Below are 18,402 nucleotides of genomic sequence, written 5' to 3'. Positions count from 1 at the left end.
CCTATACAGCTTGGAGTAAGACAACATGCATGAAGAGGATGATGTGGACAAAATACTCATTTGCCTAATAATTCTGCACTCCCTGTATACGCGAAAAGTGAGCGCGAGAGCCCTCGGTGCGCCTGCTCACTGCTGAAGTCAAAGTAAACCTTATTGTCATCTCCGCTACATACAGTCCAGTATATAGACAGATGAAACGACGAGGCTCCAATTACAACAGTGCAAGTAAACAAACAATAAAAATAAGAAGAGTAAGAAAATAAATATATACTTTATGACTAGGGGTAAAGGGATCAATAACAATTTAAAATTTATAATTTTAAATTGGCTGCTTCCAAATAGAGCACATTTCATTCATTCATTTCATTCATTAATATTGTAAATCCAAGCCCATTATTAATTCATGATTTGAATCCTGGGTTATGTGAAATCCCAGAAATACACCTTAGACAAAGTGAATCTGTGAACTTTAGGTTATGTTGTGGTGATCCTCCGGTTGGGGGATGAGTGTTCATACTGTAGTGCAAAAAAACAAATGGAAGATGGACAAGAAAAGTTCAAAGCCATCAGGTGCTCAGTTTAGAAAAAAGAGAAAAGAAGAGGAGGAGAAAAGAGCAAAAGATACAGGTAAGCAGATGTCTCATAATGGAGGGTCATCCTGAAACAATCAGAATCAGAATACTTTATTAATCCCTAAGGAAATTATGTGGGTCACAGTTGCTCCAAGAAGAAATTGTAAAAATAACAGTAACAGACTAAACTCCAAACAATACAGTATGTTACAGATTTGACACATTTAAGAAATAGCACTAATGTATACAGATCACTCAGTTATGAATATCAAGGATTAACGGAGGTGATTATAAAGAAATATTGAGAAAATGGACAAGAATATTACAGAGTAGAAAAGAGCGTGTATAAAAAGGGTGTAACTATTACAGTGTGTTAGATGGAGTTGTACAGGGAGATGGCCACAGGCAGGAATGATTTCCTGTGTCGTTCAGTGGTGCTTTTTGGCAATCTCACTCTCGCCATCCCCACACCATTACTGGCCTTGTGGATCAGTTTATTTAGTCTGTTGGCATCTATGACCCTCAACCTGCTGCCCCAGCATGCAACAGCATAGAAGATAGCAGTGGACACAACAGATACAACAAGATAACATTCATTAATAGGGATAGTGAAAACTTCAGTTTATGTTTGTTAGAACGTTTGTTAAACAGTAGACACTGATGTAGCTTATTGAATCTTTTGGACTGTGTTCAGCACAATATTAATTAATCATTGTCAGTTGTTGATTTGTGCAGTTCTCATTGTGATGGCTGTTTGTTAGCCGTTTGCATACTATGAATACTCTCTCTCTTCATATATACATATGTGTGTGTGTGTGTGTGTGTGTGTGTGTGTGTGTGTGTGTGTGTGTGTGTGTGTGTGTGTGTGTGTGTGTTTGTTTCTCTTGTTAAATTCAGTATGGTTCAGTTCTTACAATAAAATATGTCAATGTACAATCCTTAATATGTTTTATGTGTGGGTGGGGGTGGGCTAGGACCGCTACAGGCTTGAAAATCTGTACATTTTGATCACATCGTCATCTGGCATTCCAAATAAACTGACAGGAGCGGAGAAATACCACGAATATCTCACTCTGATATCTTAAATATCTGCATTCTGCAATGCAGCAATAATGGCTACCATATGAAGCAAAAAAATAAAAAATAAAATAAGACCTGCCCCCCACCCCCCCTACCAACATTGAATAGCGCAATTGAGAGCAAATTGTGTGTCGCAAGTATTGGAGAAGCAGTTTGCGGCGCGAAGCATTAGCAAAGCAAACCTGACCCGAAGAGGCGAGACTGAGATGGTTTGTGCATGTGCAGATTTTAGAGGCTGGAAATGTGTGTTTAAGAGAAAAACATGGATTATAATCATAGTTAAAAACTCAAAAGGATAGAAAGACAACTTGTAGGTTGTGGGGACTTTTATGTTAAATAAGTTTAAAGAAATATTGAACATCTCAGTATTTTTTATATTACGTCTTTAATTACATTTTTTCAATTCAATTTCCATTAATTTTATTTATATAGAGCCAAATCACAACAGCAGTTGCCTCAAGGCGCTTTATATTGTAAGAGAAAGACCATATAATAATACAAAGAAGAACCCCAACAATCATATTCCCACTTTGTGGGAAGTGGGAAGGAAAAGCTCCCTTTTAGCAGAAAGAAACCTCCAGCAGATAATGGCACTTATCTGCCAACCGGTTTTTCATCACTGATACAGTGGTTATTTATATGTACTATTCCATGCCACTAACTGGCTCATAGTGCTCAGGAGCAATGCAAACCGCTGTAGAGGCAAGTGCTGCAGAATAAATCCTACTAATAAACAGCTCATGATGTCGCCAGTGGGTAAAGTGAGTTTCAATTATAATAGCTATGCTCATGAAGCCTAAACCATGTTTGTGACAGTATGTTAATCAGGTTTATGGACACTTTCAGTCTGTCTTTGGTTCAGTAATGGGCTTTGTTGTGTTGGTTCTTGAATGAAGACTCCTGCTCAAGCGAGCAACATATTTTTAACAACGCTCTTCGTGTTTTCCATGCCAAACCATTTTCTATTTTGTGGGCAAGTACTGCCACCTAGTGACGCATGCATATACAATCAATATAGATTACGCCACAGGCTTTATATGAATGGTTAATTTACAGTACATTGTATTTTATGATTCAAGTGATATGTTTGTAGAACTGGAAGAAATGCTGATTCACCACAGCCAAAGTGAATAAATGTTCTGATATTGTTGTAATAGTGGTTGTGTAGTTAAAGTATAACTGAAGAAGAGCTTACTGATCTGGGTGAGTCTGAGTAATTTTCCACAGCATCGGCTCTCCTCCCCTGGGTGGAGTCCTCCTCACTCCTCCCTGCTCCTCACCTGTGGCAAATACTCCAGCAGTATTTATGACCAGCGCTCAAAATGAACCTTCACCAGATTGTCTGCTTACAATAGTCAGTTCCCTGCCTCACATTTTTGTCTTGTGTTCCTCAGTGTGTTTTGCTTAACCCTCTCTTCCTTTTCTCTAGTCGGCACCTGGATAGATCTTCCAATTCTCGTTGTAGTCACACCTCAGGATTCTGGTCTGCTGCTGCTGCTGGTAAAACTCTGCCTGCCTCGTTGCGCACCCACACTCTGTACTCACCCAGATCTAGTTCACTTCCTTCTCCAGTTAATCTCCACCTGTGCCATGTAAAACCTCTTAGCTTTGAAATCTTGGATTCATTCACTACACCGCAGACCACTCTGATTATTATCTCCTTTGTTTCAGTGTTGCTGTCCGCTATAGCTTTCATCGCCCCATTCCTGACCCTGCTATTCCTGTGACCTGACTCAGCTTGTGTTCTGGCCTTTCTCATGTTACCTTGTCATTGCTCGCTGTTGCATTTACTTTTAGCTTAGCTTTCTTTGTCAAAGACTCTAATAAAATAAATTTCTGTTAAAAGGCACTCAGCCTCTGCTTTTTGTTCTGCGCGCAAGTCCGATCCTTTTTCACGGGCCATTGAGCCCTGACATAATTGGATAATAAGACTTTACAAAAAAAAGCATATTCATGATGATATTCATTGGTTTGATCACATTTTATTTATTTATTTATTTTTGCGCAGTAAATAGGAGTTTTATTTCATGGATTTGTTTTTCACCTTTTTCTTTAGTTACATCAGCTTTACCTACATGCACAGCTTTACTTAATGATTATCAACAAATACCAACAATCAGTCTTGATTTTTGCCTTGACATTAAAGCAGAGTGTGTTTGTTTGATAATCTGGATGAAACTCAGGCTGCACTAACAATAGTTTAGGAGTTAAAAGATTTGCTTTTATGAGATATTGACTATTGAGTAGTAGGCCAATTGCTGTCGTAGTCTAAGAATAAATCCATGAATAGTCATGGAAGTTAATATAAGAAAACAAAACCAGTGATGACCAGTATTGCAGGGGAATGCAATAGATGAAAGTAGAAGAAATTAACTGTGCTGAACATCATGTTGTGTATATATGAGAACTGTGAATACCAAGTTAATAAACTGAATAATGAGTCACATTGTGTGGCCGTTGTACTGAGGGCATCTGCTGGTTCTGATATACTGTTGTATAGCCTTGTTTTGTGTCTTCTTAAGTGTAGTTTATATTCCATTTGACCGTTTGTGTGAAGGGGACAACATGTTGGAAACTCACTAAACTTGATGCTGAGGGTGTCAGGGTGATACATGAAAGAAAACAGATCCCTTCAAAGTAAAATGGAAATAACCAAAGAAGACAGTTACAGAAAACTTAACATGATATGCAAGACAAGGAAACACAAAAGGACCAAGATCCAAACACACAAACAAGACACATGGAAGCACAAACAGAAACATGGTGAAGACAGTCACTACTACTACTCTTTTCAAACATAAACTTTAAACTAGAAACAATGAACCATGAACAACAGGAAACTAAATATTATCAGAATAATAAGAGAAATCAAAACAGGAATAAAAAATACAGAAATAAAGCACAATAAACATTAAAACATTGGAAGAGGAAAAACCTCAACAGAAACACAAACTTGAATATAATAGGTAAAAATTAAAAACAGGAATCAAGGGCTAAAACTGAAAAAGAGGAGTCAGCTCATTGTTGTTCTAAAGGATTTTCTTGCCTCCACTAACATCGTCAGCAGAAAATCCCCAGACTCATAGTCATATCGAAACAAGTCTTCTAAAGTCTTCTAAAAAAATCACAAACAGAGTCATGTTTTTAAAGATACCTTTAAAAACTGAAAAACTCAAACTGGATTTCAATTTTATATTAAACTGTAAAAAATTCAGCATCACAAGGTTAGCTTCAGATTACTGACCTGAGTTTAACAGTGTATAAGAAAATTGTCAGGCAGACTTATTCCAGCGTCAATTCCTCTTGTTGAGCCTCAGCTCGATTTTTAACCTTGACAGTATTCGTTGTGGGCAAATCTCTTGCAGCACGTCTACAGTGACAGGATATCAGCAGCAGAGGACCAACTGCAAAGAAAAAGGTTTTAGTCAAACTTAAGCCTTCAAAAATTTGGAGACGACTGCACTGATGCTTCAAACAAGACTTTGATTAACACTGACTCCATTAAGATTTTTAGAGTTAGAGTGAAATGACACCAGTGTTTATATTTTAGCTATTACTGAAAAATAATTATTTTATTATTATTTTTTATATTCTGGTCTCAGAATGGTTCTTTATAAATTTGAAAGGAATGCCAGGATTGCTTTTAATTACTTAAAAGCAAGCATGGACTCTCACGTTTACATTTAAATGTATAATCCAATCAGTGGATCTGAAATTTCAAAAACTCACTTAAAATTTTTGCTTCATCAAAATTATCCACTAAAGTTATCTTACTTACATAGCAGCACCAGCAATGGGCCCTGTACTAGTGTCCCAATCCCTCCAGATCCTAATCGTGCTCCTTTGATTGGCTGATTGTTTCCACATATGACTCCATCCTCACAGCTGCAAATTTGAACTGTCATTTTTTGTGGTTCTGGACAGAAATGTCCCTGCTGATCTTTTACCACTAATTCCACCATGTAGATACCAGGCCCCACGGACTCCTGAGCCCGCAAAATAGCTGCAGTGTCTGTCAGAAATCAAACAGAAATGTGGAACATGTACAGAATTATTAATGTGCACCACTCTTAAAGTACAGCTCAAAACATACAAGTAAAATGCTGATAAAAAAAACAAAACAAAAATGCAAATGGATTTTATCCTCGTGTATGTATAGTGCACAATACAAGTTCTCCCCCTCAGTGTTTGTCCCAGTACCTGTTAACCTTTCCTGCATGTTTCTAGCAAGTTTGTGATTTTGTTTAATTACTCAAGTGACTTTGGACTTTTCATCAGCCAGAATGAAGATCTGTTTTCAGTTTACTTTGCCTATTTTCATGTGTCTGCAACTGAGTGCAAATTTGAAATTTCTCTGATTTATGACAGATTCTGAACTTGCTCAAGTTTGACTAGCTTGCTGCTAGTTTAAAAACATGACCTATTACTCGGTAATAAAATGAATTCTGAAAGATGAAAACAAAGTTGACACAACTAGCTCAAGGTTCATTTTCTATGCTTTTTTTTTCGTATTTATTTATTAAATTGTATTTTTTAACTAGATATATTTTAAATGATTGGAAGTCATCTCCTCACCATTGAGATGCTCCACTTTCCATTGTCCTTTGGTGCCTTCTGGGATGATCTCAAATTTAAAAGGAGGTCCATTAGGATATGCATCCTCATCATTGGCATTCAGAATAACAGTATTCTCTCTGGTGCATATAATATAGGTATTACTGGTCAGGATGGGGCAGTGGTCATTCAAATCTTCAACCTGGATGGCTATGGTACCAGTGCTGTTTTACTAGGCATGTCTGTGATGTGAAAACAGAGATGTTAATATATTAGTCACCAGTTTAACTTCATTTCCACTGATCTTTCCTTTCTTCAGAGACAAGTTCCAGGACTTTCTATCATGACTATGTGCAGGCAGGCAAGAAGAAGGGACCCAAAATGCAGAACTCACGGAGGCAAACTTAACTCAAAATACTCAGCTTTATTGCTGGAAAGATACGGAACAAAAAACTAACTAAACTGGGAATACGGAACAAACTTAACAGGCAGGCAGGCTGGCAAGCAGAACACACAGTGAAAGTGAGGGTACGACGCAATAACGAGCAGGGGAAGACGCAGACACTAAATACCAGAGATGAACAGAGCTAAGAGGAAACAGCTGGGCGACACAGCTGACGCAGATTACACTGACGTGACAGGGAGAGGACAAAGCTGAACGCACTGACATAAGGTACAGACCTACAAAGTAAAACAGGAAGTACATGACAGACACAGAGATCCAGACGAGACACAGAACTTAACAGACGCAGACTCATGAGCAGACATAATAACATAATGGACAGACAGAGGGAACACAGAAAAGTGGGACCAGGGCAGACAGAACAGAAACCTAGCAGATGGCAAATCTTAATGGAAAACACAATTAGAATAAACAAGATCATAATAAAGAAACACAAAACACTGAGTCACCAGACTCAGGACCACGACACTTTCATTCTGTACCTTCTGTAATGCAGAGTACTTTGGCAAAATATGTCCCATTGATCAGGTATGGAGACTCCCTATCAGGTCTCTTGTTGAGTTTGATCTCAGCTGTCTTTGAGTCAATAGTCAGCCAGTTTTCAGGGTCTGAGACTTTGGCATACCTACATCAGAAAGAGCCCACAAGCCAGTTATCATTTTACATAGGAAGAGAAGATGACAATATAGTTCATGTTTCTTATCTAAGCACTGACCTGACATTCTCAGCTACTTTTCCAGTGTCTTCATCTATTGCAGGATAGCTACTAATAACCTCGGCATTGTTGTAGAAGGTTCCTCCCTCTGAGATGGGAATAGCTTTGACCTTGGGATCAAAACGTGGCCCCTCAAGCTGATTCTTTACACTGATTTTGATGGGATAGATTTTAATTTTTACTCTAGAACCAGGTCCTGCATCTCTTGACCCCCTGGCACCACTTGCTCCACTTCTAAAACTTCCATCAAACGGTGGGTTCTAGTTTTTTACAGCTAACTCTAGTTCACCGTTTTGCAGATTCTCACAATTCACAGCCTGTGACACGGCAGACAAGAAGAACATAAGTGAAATGCATATGAGGGACTAGAGGTTACGATCCCTGATAATGCATTATCAGGGAAAATCTTATTATGTTTGATATCTGTCCATAGTTAAATTATTAAAGTGGTTTATTAATTATTAAGTGGTTTGTAAACCGTGTGGAGCCACTCGCATCGGTAATACAAACAAACTTTTACGCTTTATGTTTTAGTCACTGAATCAGCTTCAGATTTAGTCTACTATATTCATGTGATATGTAGTTGACCAAAACTAAAATTATTTAGATGCCTAAATAGTAAAAAAAAAAAAAAGTTTTAGTCAAGACTAAAACTAAATCAAAATTTGCTGTCAAATTTAACATCTTCAGGATTCATGTTGTGTTACATGTGTAAGGAAAAAACGTGGATGTAAACTTGTCCACCTTTACTACCACCACTCTTTGTATCTTCACTCTTGCAACCTTCCCCTCTCATTCACACTCGCATTGTTATGTTTCTAAAAAACATGCTCATGAACATGTCGCATCACTTTTTCTTTAGCAAAAAAGCTGAACTGACACTGAAAAAACTTTGTGCCACTGGACTGCACTTGAAGTTGGTTAGTACCCTTAGCACTTTTATAAATTAAAGCTGCATAAATGTGAAATATACAAGTCTTCTAATAAGATGGTGTTCTTTACAATGATGTCAAGTATTTTAGTAACAATTTTGGTCTCTGAAAGCATAATCATCCAAGAATAATTGCCAGCTTTCAAACTAACCATCAAACTAATTTATTGCCAAAGCTGACAGCAAAAATTAGCAGTGAACCAGCGCCTAAGTCTTTATCAGGATTTCCTCAAACTCTGTTACTTCCTGATTAAAACCAATGATTATCTGAGCATGTCACAGCTTTCACAAACACTATACATCAGAAGCTGTCATTTCTGAAAGCCACATTTTCTAAATATCTTAGAAAACAATCAGAGCATTGTTACACTCACAGGCAAAGCAAAAGCACCAAATTGGGGTCCTATGATTGTTGGTGTTTATAAATAAAAGAGCATAAATCAAAGCTGAGACATAATTCATGTTTCTCTTTCACCATTTTTGGTGCAGGAAGCAGAGACACAACAAAACCTTAAGTTTTGTTGTTGCTGATGCACTAACAGTACATGATCAATTGTATTGGCTTGGCTTCTTTTGGTGCGTTCCTAAGGGCCATTGTTCCTTTCAACCTTTCTACTGGTTTCATTTTTTTTAAATACTGAGTTCTTACTACTTTCTTTTTATTTAGGTTCAAGCTGCTGCTTAGTTTATTGAGTTTGTATTTCTAGTTAGTTCCCTTACTCATTCGCATTATTCCTGCCCTGGACAACAGTTTGTTTTTCTGTTTTCATGTGTTTTGGTTTCTGTATTGAGTTTTTTTTTTTTTTTATTCCTTTAGTCTTAAAGGAGACTAATTTTTTAAGTGGTTTTTAATAAATATCACAGTATGTTTCACAATGACAAATTATAGAAGCTTAATCTTAACTTTAAGAGAGCCATAAAACATAAGAAGCTTGGTTTGCTTGTGCGACTGGCAGAGATGGGCAGTAACGCGGTAATCTGATTACTTTTTTCAAGTAACGAGTAAAGTAAGGGATTACTATTGCAAAAACGGTAATTAGATTACCGTTACTTTCCCGTAGGAACACTGCGTTACTGCGTTACTAAAACCGTGATTTTTTTCAAGAATGTCTCACGACAGTGACGTAAGCGAGTGCGCCGTTAGCAGTGTTGGGTAAGTTACTTTAAAATAGTAACTTAGTTACATTACTAGTTACTTCTCTCAAAAGTAACTCAGTTACTTCAAGTTACTCGTTACTTTCAAAGTAACTAGTTACTAGGGAAAGTAACTTTGGTTTTACTCAGAATTCTCTTGTTAATGTGTTGCTTCCATAACTTTGCCAGTCTTCTAGCTTGCTTACTTGCCACAAGTGCACTGTGCCACCTACCAATAGAAAGGAAAAGATAATGTGCATATTTCCACGAAAGAAATCCCACGCCTGGACCGTCATTGACTGCTGCCATGATTCTAGCCTACGTCACAGCGGCACGTGCGCCTTTTACATCCAACACAAAAACTGCAGTCGTGGTGCTTTCGATTGTACTCAGAACTCGAAATTCTGCCTTCTGAATAGGAAGATGTAGGTAACACCAGACTGCAGATGAGCTGCATACAGGGCTGGACTGGGACAAATAAATCGTCCCGGGCATTTTGACTAGAGACCGCCCACCATTATAGCAAAAATCATAAAGCCTTTGAATGAAAACAAACACTGTTGTGACAGTGATGTACACTGTCTTGATGGTATATATGCATCAATCTATCAATTGTTTGTTGTAAGATTCAGATAATTATTTTTTAAAAGCTAGACATTTTAAATGAGAATAAGAAAGAAAAGTATTTCTTTGTGCCCCCCATTCCCTGTTAATGCCCTACATGCCCCCCTGGCAACACTTTGCTAGATCCGCACCTGCACAGTTACCAGCTGTCAGCTACATAAAAAAGGATCCTGGTTTTATTTGTCTCTCAGAAACAGTTCATAACTTCCCTTCAACTCATTCATGTCACCTAAAAGGTAAACCTGTTTCTCCATCACAGCTCTGATGATCCAGTAAGGACATCTCCTGGTTTCATCTTCATGTTTCCCTCTCACCAGATAACCAAACGATATCATGACCAGCAGCTTTTTTTTACAGCTGTGGCTCCAGCAAACATCAGCTGATACTAGAAATTAATATTAAGTAAATTCTAACAACAGCTGATCAAGCTTAAACGTGCTGCTGTTGTTTAGCGCGACATCCGCTGGTTTCCTCTTTCGGCGCAAAGTGGGCGATAAACAAACAAGAGAGACGATCAGCTGATCATTGATCAGTTTCATGATTGAAGTAGAAACGGGAGAGGGAGGGGGGAGAATGAAAGAAGAGGCAGCTGTGCAGCAAAGACACAGAATAACTCCAGCTTGGTGTCTTTTTCATTGTAGCTGAATTACGGGACAAACTGTTCCTTTTCACCTCAATAAGAAACGCGTAATATTTTCTCTGAATACCAGACGGGACGGTTGGCAACTCTAATAACTTATGAACAAAATAAAGTTCAACATCATTAACTTCATAGCACCACCCAGCTGTATAGAAACCCCGTCATGCTAGCTAGCACGCAGTACGGAAAAAGTCAGAATAACGAAAATAAACTCCACCTAAACTTGGTTCATATCTGACCCAGAGAGACTGCAGGTCATAACTTCTTACCTGAAGTTCAGTTCACACTTGGACCGGCGGCCGCCTCGGGTCTCTTTTCCTTCTGCGTCCCCTTTCCTTCATCCACCTGCTGGCCTCCACCACTTGCTAATGTTACTGAATCTGTCGAAACTCCGCGATAGCCACCACACGAAGTAACGAGTAACGACCCTATCTAAATCCCAGTAACGAGTAACGCGTTCCTGGTTTTGGCATAATAACTAGTTACCGTGCTCGTTACCACAATAATAACGTAGTTACTGTAACGCGTTACTTAATAACGCGTTAGTCCCAACACTGGCCGTTAGTGACAACAGCTGTGTTGCAGATCAACAATGGATAACATATCGATTGTGGGAGAGAGTATGAGCATGCAGCGATTAAAGCGTGGAAGTACTGACCTTACTTTGAGTTTGATTCCATAAAAAGTGACAAAAACATTAGCGTCCATCGTGCATGGGAAGAAAACTTCTTTTTACAGCAAAAAAAACCTAAACTTCCAAGCAAGCACCGAGTGTGCTATGACGTAATGGGAAACTCACAGAGAAACTCGCGGATTCTTCAACTGACCGCGGCATACCTGCACCAGGGTAAACCTCCGCCTACCGCAGTCCTGCTTTACAGGTGAAAATAGAGCAACAGGACCGCTGAGTCTTTGACTTTATTTATTTTCTGCTGTGTTTTACTTGCATCTATTTGAAAGAGTGAGTGTAAACACAAAAAATATTTTATTTTATGTGCTGGAATGTGTAGAAAATAGGTTTAAATGTTAAACTAATTTATTCAAGTCAAGAGAATGTTGCATATAATTAAATTTTTGCTTGATGCATGAAGTTAAAAGATTAAAACTAATAAAACAAGTTTTAAAAAGAGACTTTTCCATTTGATTATAATTTGTATGATGGATTATGTAGAAAAAGTAGAATTGGGCTGAAAGCTCTATCGCTTTATCACCTATTCAGGTTGTAAATCGTGTTTTTAAAAAGTAACTAAGTAACTAAGTAATTAATTACTTTTGAAAAAGTAATCAGTAAAGTAACGGGATTACTTTTTTGGGGAAGTAATCAGTAATTAGTTACTGATTACTTTTTTCAAGTAACTTGACCAACACTGGCGACTGGAGACAAACAGGATGCAGTGGATTAAGCAAACTCAACATTTGGGTTCGAGGTAATACTGGGAAATACTGGGTAATACTTGCCTGAAGAGGATCCACCATGTTCAGTGAGGACTTTTGACCTCAACAGTCTTCCACTCCAGCTTATTAATTAACCAAACCCAGCCAACGTTTTAATTCGTTTGAAAGCCTGGCTCTTAGTAAATTAGAAAAGTCAACAAGCAGTTTTAGTTGTTATCTTTTGTCCTCTTGTCTCTTACTCAGTTTCTACTGTCTGATTTCTCAGACTTTTTATCTGCTCAGTTCTGGTAAAATAATTATTGTGATTTTAACATACATACAGATATAGAAAATGACAGCCTCAAAAATGCATTTAATCGATTATTTGACTCAGTAAATGTGAGGCTTCTCTCATTGTTTTTTATCACTCTCTGGATCTCTTCCTGACACATGACATAAAAACATTTTTCCCTGAAAATTGTCTTGGGTTTTACTTTTTCCATCTGAGGAGTTTCAGTCAAATTTAATTTTAGTGAAATTCACATTCCAATTGGCTTTTCTTGGTGTTGTTGCAATAGGATACTTGAAGTGAAGGGAAAAGACTTTGAAGTCTGTTTTACAGCTTTTTCTAGAATTTCTGATCTCACAGAGGTGTTTTGTTTTCTTCTAATATAGTATTCACCATCCTAGGCATAATTACAGCTAAATAAAGACAGTCACGAGAATAAATACTAATCGAGGCCACCTGTTTTCTTCCAAAAGGAGTATTAAAGTTTCGTTTATGTTTGAAGTGATTCTGGTGCTGCTAAAACTGCTAAACCACATGTTATTAAATAGCCCCATTTATCTTCTTTCTTCAGTCTGGGAGAAATTTAGCTGAAAAAGCCGATCAAGCCCATTAAAAAATAAATAAGTAATAAGTAAATAACAAAGTTCAGTTTGTAAAGACATAAAATTCTTTGTTGACTCACCACAAACAAAAGAAGCACAAAACCCATCATAGAAACCTCAGTCATGTCTGGAGAAAAGTCCTGGTCCAGATCAAATGAAGGTTATTGAGTCCCTGTAGCGTGTCTGCTAAATGAGGAGACACACACACACACAATCCACAGGTAATGTCTTTCTTCTAGTGAAATCAAACTAGTAGTGGGTCCTTTTCAGAGCAGCCAGCGTGACATGCTTGTTATCTGATCATTGCTGGTTTGAATCAGGAAATAAAAAAGTTTGATGAAGAGTGAGGCGTAAGTGCAGTACACTGTCGATTTTGATAGCAAATCAGTGTAGATCTGTGGTTTTATCGTTATCTTTTACTGCATGAAACATGTTCCCAATGCTAACGCTATATAATAATGAATAAATAAACAAGTTTAAAATTTGTTTTGAATTTTGTCTCACCCTTTTTTTACTACCAGATATCAGCCTTAAAAAAAACACCTCACTCCGAGTTCAACCCTGTCCTCACTCCTCATAACTCCTTGTCATGATATTACCTCTTTAAATGACGCAGATCGACTATCCGTACACTTTATCGTAACTCGCCAGCCACGTTGTTATGTACACCTGCTCAGATGCTTTTTACCATTTAACCTCTTTTGCAAACTTCACATTTTCATCCATTTTCTTTTCATCGAGTTTCAAAAGTATTTCAGTGCTGCTTAATAAATAATAATAAATGAAAAACAGTGCTTGTAAACAACAAATGTTCCCACTGAAACAAAAACAAAAGGAGGGAAACTGAGACTGTTTTGTCGCTTTATATAAAATTCTTTATTATCACAAAAATCCAAACTTAAAAAAAAAAATCAACATAAGCAAGAGATTAAATGAGATTATTGGATCAGAATGTAAAAGTAATGCATCTCTAAGAAACCTTTATATTAAAAGTGCAAATGTGCTCCAGGATGAGCAATAAATAATCTTATTTACACACACACACACACACACACACACAGGCTCAGGAGAGGAAAACAAAAACATTCACTGGGACGTCCAGCTGCTGACTCCAAAGCATGGGACAGAAAGTAAAACACAAGAACGTAAAGGAATACTCCAGGTAAACTCTTCAGTGCGGAAAGAGTTAGATTGACAGGAAATAAAGTGGAATCAAAGGGTTGGAAAACCTTTAAAACTTTTACAGAAACATTTGATAACTAGCAAAAAAAACACAAAATATGATAAAGAGATTAGTCAGTCAGTTGTGTTTTTTTCTTCTGTTTTTTAGGAAAAGAGAAAAAAAATACATCACTCAGAAGCTGCCTTCTGCTCCATCTATGAAGCATTACTCTCAGGTCCGTTTGAAGGTTTTTAGTGGTTTTAATTCATTTTAAAGTTGACCTTTTTCTATTACTTGAACCTCCAAACTTTTATTCTTCGACTCTGTTAGAGCAGCTTTGCATGATTCACAGTTCAAAATAATCCTTATTTATCAGATACTAGGGGTTGCTTTTCTCCCCTCCCAAACAGTTTTCACCACAGGTAGGTGGAGTTTCTTTGCTCACAGATGACCATATTAAGGATATCCACTCCGTATGACATCACACAGAGCCAAGAACAGAAAAATCTGAAAAAAGGTCCACTTTAAGAGTCTTTGAGGAGCCACCAAGTGGTCCCATACTCCATTAGAGGAGGTCTAACCCCAGTCATACAGACATTTAGACTAATTAGTGACACCCTGGCAACCACTGATCACTAGAGAACCATGAGTATTCCTTGACCAGTTGTCAAAAGGTTGATGGATATGAAAGCGATCACAAAGACGTATACAGTGTTGCACCAAAAATCTCTTTGCAATTGTTTGGCTGCAAGCAGCTTGCCACAGTCACCCATAGGTTAGCATTTTCCATGCAAACTACAGGCGACCACGGCAATATGCTAGCAACCTAAGACATCAGGATGAAGTTTTTAGTGCAGCACCTTCTTTGCAATTGATTTCTCCAAGTGGCTAGCAGGAACCTCCAGCAACCACTCACTCATTTTTCCCTAGCAACCAGAGATTACCAGGGGATCAACAATCAATCTTCAGACCTGTGTGACTGAGGCTGGACAAACATTCAGATGTGTTTTTTTCCTAACATGGATCATATCAAAATTTCTACTTTTTCTTTCCACTGCTGTTTGGAGTCAGCGCGGTGTCAGGGTTTTCAGGTGTGACAGGATAATTTACAGAAAAATAAAAACCTTTCCTAGCCATATTATAGTCTCTGACAGTTGAGTAATCCTTTAACAAATGCAAAGTTTTTGTGTGTTTTCTTGGCTGAACAATGTGCTTCCTTGAGGTTTCGAAGGATGTTTGATGTTGTATTACCCTCTGTGTGCCCAGGATTAATGAGCAGCCACAATCTTTTGCTTAGAACCTTCCAGAATAGAAGACTTCAGTCAAAATGAGTTTGTGGTAAGTTTGTACTGTTTATAAGAAGGAAGGATTCAGTTTCTCTGTTTGTGTCTGTTCTGATTAGTGTATTTGCTGATGATGCTGTGCATCACTGAGGGAATCTGCAGCTAATTAGCTTGTTCACACTCTGCTCTTCTTCTGATTACTGAGGCCATCTGAGAGTTTTTTTCATGGAATTATAGCACAGTGCAGGCTCCAGAGCGAGGTCCTCTGGAGCCAGACTGCTGCGGAGCTCGACCTTGGTGAGTCACAGCACTGATGGCAGCAGCCGGAGATGGAGGTTCTCCCTGGATAGCTTGGTCTCCGCTGGCAAGGCCCTGCACTGAGGTTTGATCTCTGTCATTTGTCTGCTTGGGCCTGGAGGACGAAAGTCGTCTAAAGAGCGAGAGCTGCGAGGGCAAAGATGAGATAATTAACTCTAATTACCTTTCTGTTTATCACATGTAAAGTAGGTTAAGGATTATGCAAAGACTAAAATTAAAAGAATTTGAATGTCTATATTATGATTGAAACTAAACTACGTTTTAGTGAAAAGACTAAAAATAAAACTAAATCAAAATTTGCTGTCAAAGTTAACACTGGTCAACATACTGAGGTTTTTAAAAATGGGATTCAGAACTCTAACCCGGCGTTTTCATACTACTTTCATCTGCACATCTGTTCAGCTGATAGTTTAAACATTTCACATTTGATTTTTTGTCTTTTCTTTCCTTGTGTGTTTACTTTCTTCTATAATTTTTAAAACTATACAGTGAGACACAGGTACAATTTACACTAATGTATGCTCTAAGGCTGATTAGACCTTAAGGTAATGCCATAAAACTTTTCAAGGACTAGAAAGATATATATGTTTTATGTTCCCAACCACTAAAAAATGATATTTGTGCAGTGTCTTCTAGGTTTCAATGGCAGGAGACAGTTTAATGACTGTCTCCTCACAACAACATGGTTTTGGACTGAACCTATGTGGAACCTTTGCTTTCCTGCCCTGTGTGGATTTTTTCTGGCTTTCTCACACAGTCCTTAGTGCTTTGAAAAGGTGTGTTTTTTACACAAAGGTTATACAGTGGGGCAAAAAAGTATTTAGTCAGCCACCGATTGTGCAAGTTCCCCCACTTAAAATGATGACAGAGGTCAGTAATTTGCACCAGAGGTACACTTCAACTGTGAGAGACAGAATGTGAAAAAAAAATCCATGAATCCACATGGTAGGATTTGTAAAGAATTTATTCGTAAATCAGGGTGGAAAATAAGTATTTGGTCACCTCAAACAAGGAAAATCTCTGGCTCTCACAGACCTGTAACGTCTTCTGTAAGAAGCTTTTCTGTCCCCCACTCGTTACCTGTATGAATGGCACGTGTTTGAACTCATCATCTGTATAAAAGACACCTGTCCACAGCCTCAAACAGTCAGACTCCAAACTCCGCCATGGCCAAGACCAAAGAGCTTTCGAAGGACACCAGGAAAAGTATTGTAGACCTGCACCAGACTGGGAAGAGTGAATCTACAATAGGCAAGCAGCTTGGTGTGAAAAAATCAACTGTGGGAGCAATCATCAGAAAATGGAAGACATACAAGACCACTGATAATCTCCCTCGATCTGGGGCTCCACGCAAGATCTCATCCCGTGGGGTCAAAATGATCATGAGAACGGTGAGCAAAGATCCCAGAACCACACGGGGGGACCTGGTGAATGACCTGCAGAGAGCTGGGACCAAAGTAACAAAGGTCACCATCAGTAACACACTACAACGGCAGGGAATCAAATCCCGCAGTGCCAGACGTGTTCCGCTGCTGAAGCCAGTGCATGTCCAGGCCCGTCTGAAGTTTGCCAGAGAGCACATGGATGATACAGCAGAGGATTGGGAGAATGTCATGTGGTCAGATGAAACCAAAGTAGAACTTTTTGGTATAAACTCAACTCGTCGTGTTTGGAGGAAGAAGAATACTGAGTTGCATCCCAAGAACACCATACCTACTGTGAAGCATGGGGGTGGAAACATCATGCTATGGGGCTGTTTTTCTGCCAAGGGGACAGGACGACTGATCCGTGTTAAGGACAGAATGAATGGGGCCATGTATCGTGAGATTTTGAGCCAAAACCTCCTTCCATCAGTGAGAACTTTGAAGATGAAACGAGGCTGGGTCTTCCAACATGACAATGATCCAAAACACACCGCCCGGGCAACAAAGGAGTGGCTCCGTAAGAAGCATTTGAAAGTCCTGGAGTGGCCTAGCCAGTCTCCAGACCTCAACCCCATAGAAAATCTGTGGCGGGAGTTGAAAGTCTGTGTTGTTCGGCGACAGCCCCAAAACATCACTGCTCTCGAGAAGATCTGCATGGAGGAATGAGCCAAAATACCAGCTACTGTGTGTGCAAACCTGGTAAAGACCTATAGTAAACGTTTGACCTCTGTTATTGCCAACAAAGGTTATGTTACAAAGTATTGAGTTGTATTTTTGTTACTGACCAAATACTTATTTTCCACCCTGGTTTACGAATAAATTCTTTACAAATCCTACCATGTGGATTCATGGATTTTTTTTTTCACATTCTGTCTCTCACAGTTGAAGTGTACCTCTGGTGCAAATTACTGACCTCTGTCATCATTTTAGGTGGGGGAACTTGCACAATCGGTGGCCGACTAAATACTTTTTTGCCCCACTATAACTGTCGCTTGAAATTCAAACAATGAATGTTAAAAACACATAAAAAAACAGCACCATAGAGGTAATCCCATAGTGAGGAGTGTTGTGCCCATACAGGCAAAATAAAGTTTATTTTCTGAGAGTGTTTTGAAGGCACAGTACAAAGAATATATCCAATGTTCACAGTTATTGTACCTTTTTGTTGGAGCCCGGCTGGTTTTTGGAGTTTCCATCTACCTCCCCATTGGCTGATGTGGTATATTCATGTGTCTTT

At 38.5% G+C, this 18,402-nt stretch overlaps 1 long non-coding RNA gene across 4 annotated transcripts; it reads right to left on the bottom strand.

Moving 5' to 3' along the window:
• Positions 1-3,140: 3,140 nt before the first annotated feature.
• LOC308393959 lies at positions 3,141-13,163 on the bottom strand. Of its 4 annotated transcripts, none has more exons than XR_013971063.1 (5): positions 13,059-13,163; positions 7,152-12,963; positions 6,228-6,448; positions 5,431-5,664; positions 3,141-5,056 (listed from the first exon to the last, which is right to left on the bottom strand). It is a non-coding gene; the product is annotated as an uncharacterized lncRNA (long non-coding RNA). The 4 variants fall into 4 exon arrangements; XR_013971064.1 differs by having other exon boundaries at positions 7,152-7,294; XR_013971066.1 differs by having other exon boundaries at positions 7,152-7,294; positions 7,385-13,157.
• Between the last annotated feature and the right edge of the window lie 5,239 nt (positions 13,164-18,402).

Source organism: Rhamphochromis sp. 'chilingali' (genome assembly GCF_963969265.1).
Source record: "Rhamphochromis sp. 'chilingali' genome assembly, chromosome: 3".
In the NCBI taxonomy this organism is placed as follows: domain Eukaryota; kingdom Metazoa; phylum Chordata; class Actinopteri; order Cichliformes; family Cichlidae; genus Rhamphochromis; species Rhamphochromis sp. 'chilingali'.
This window is presented reverse-complemented; position numbering and strand designations above follow the sequence as displayed.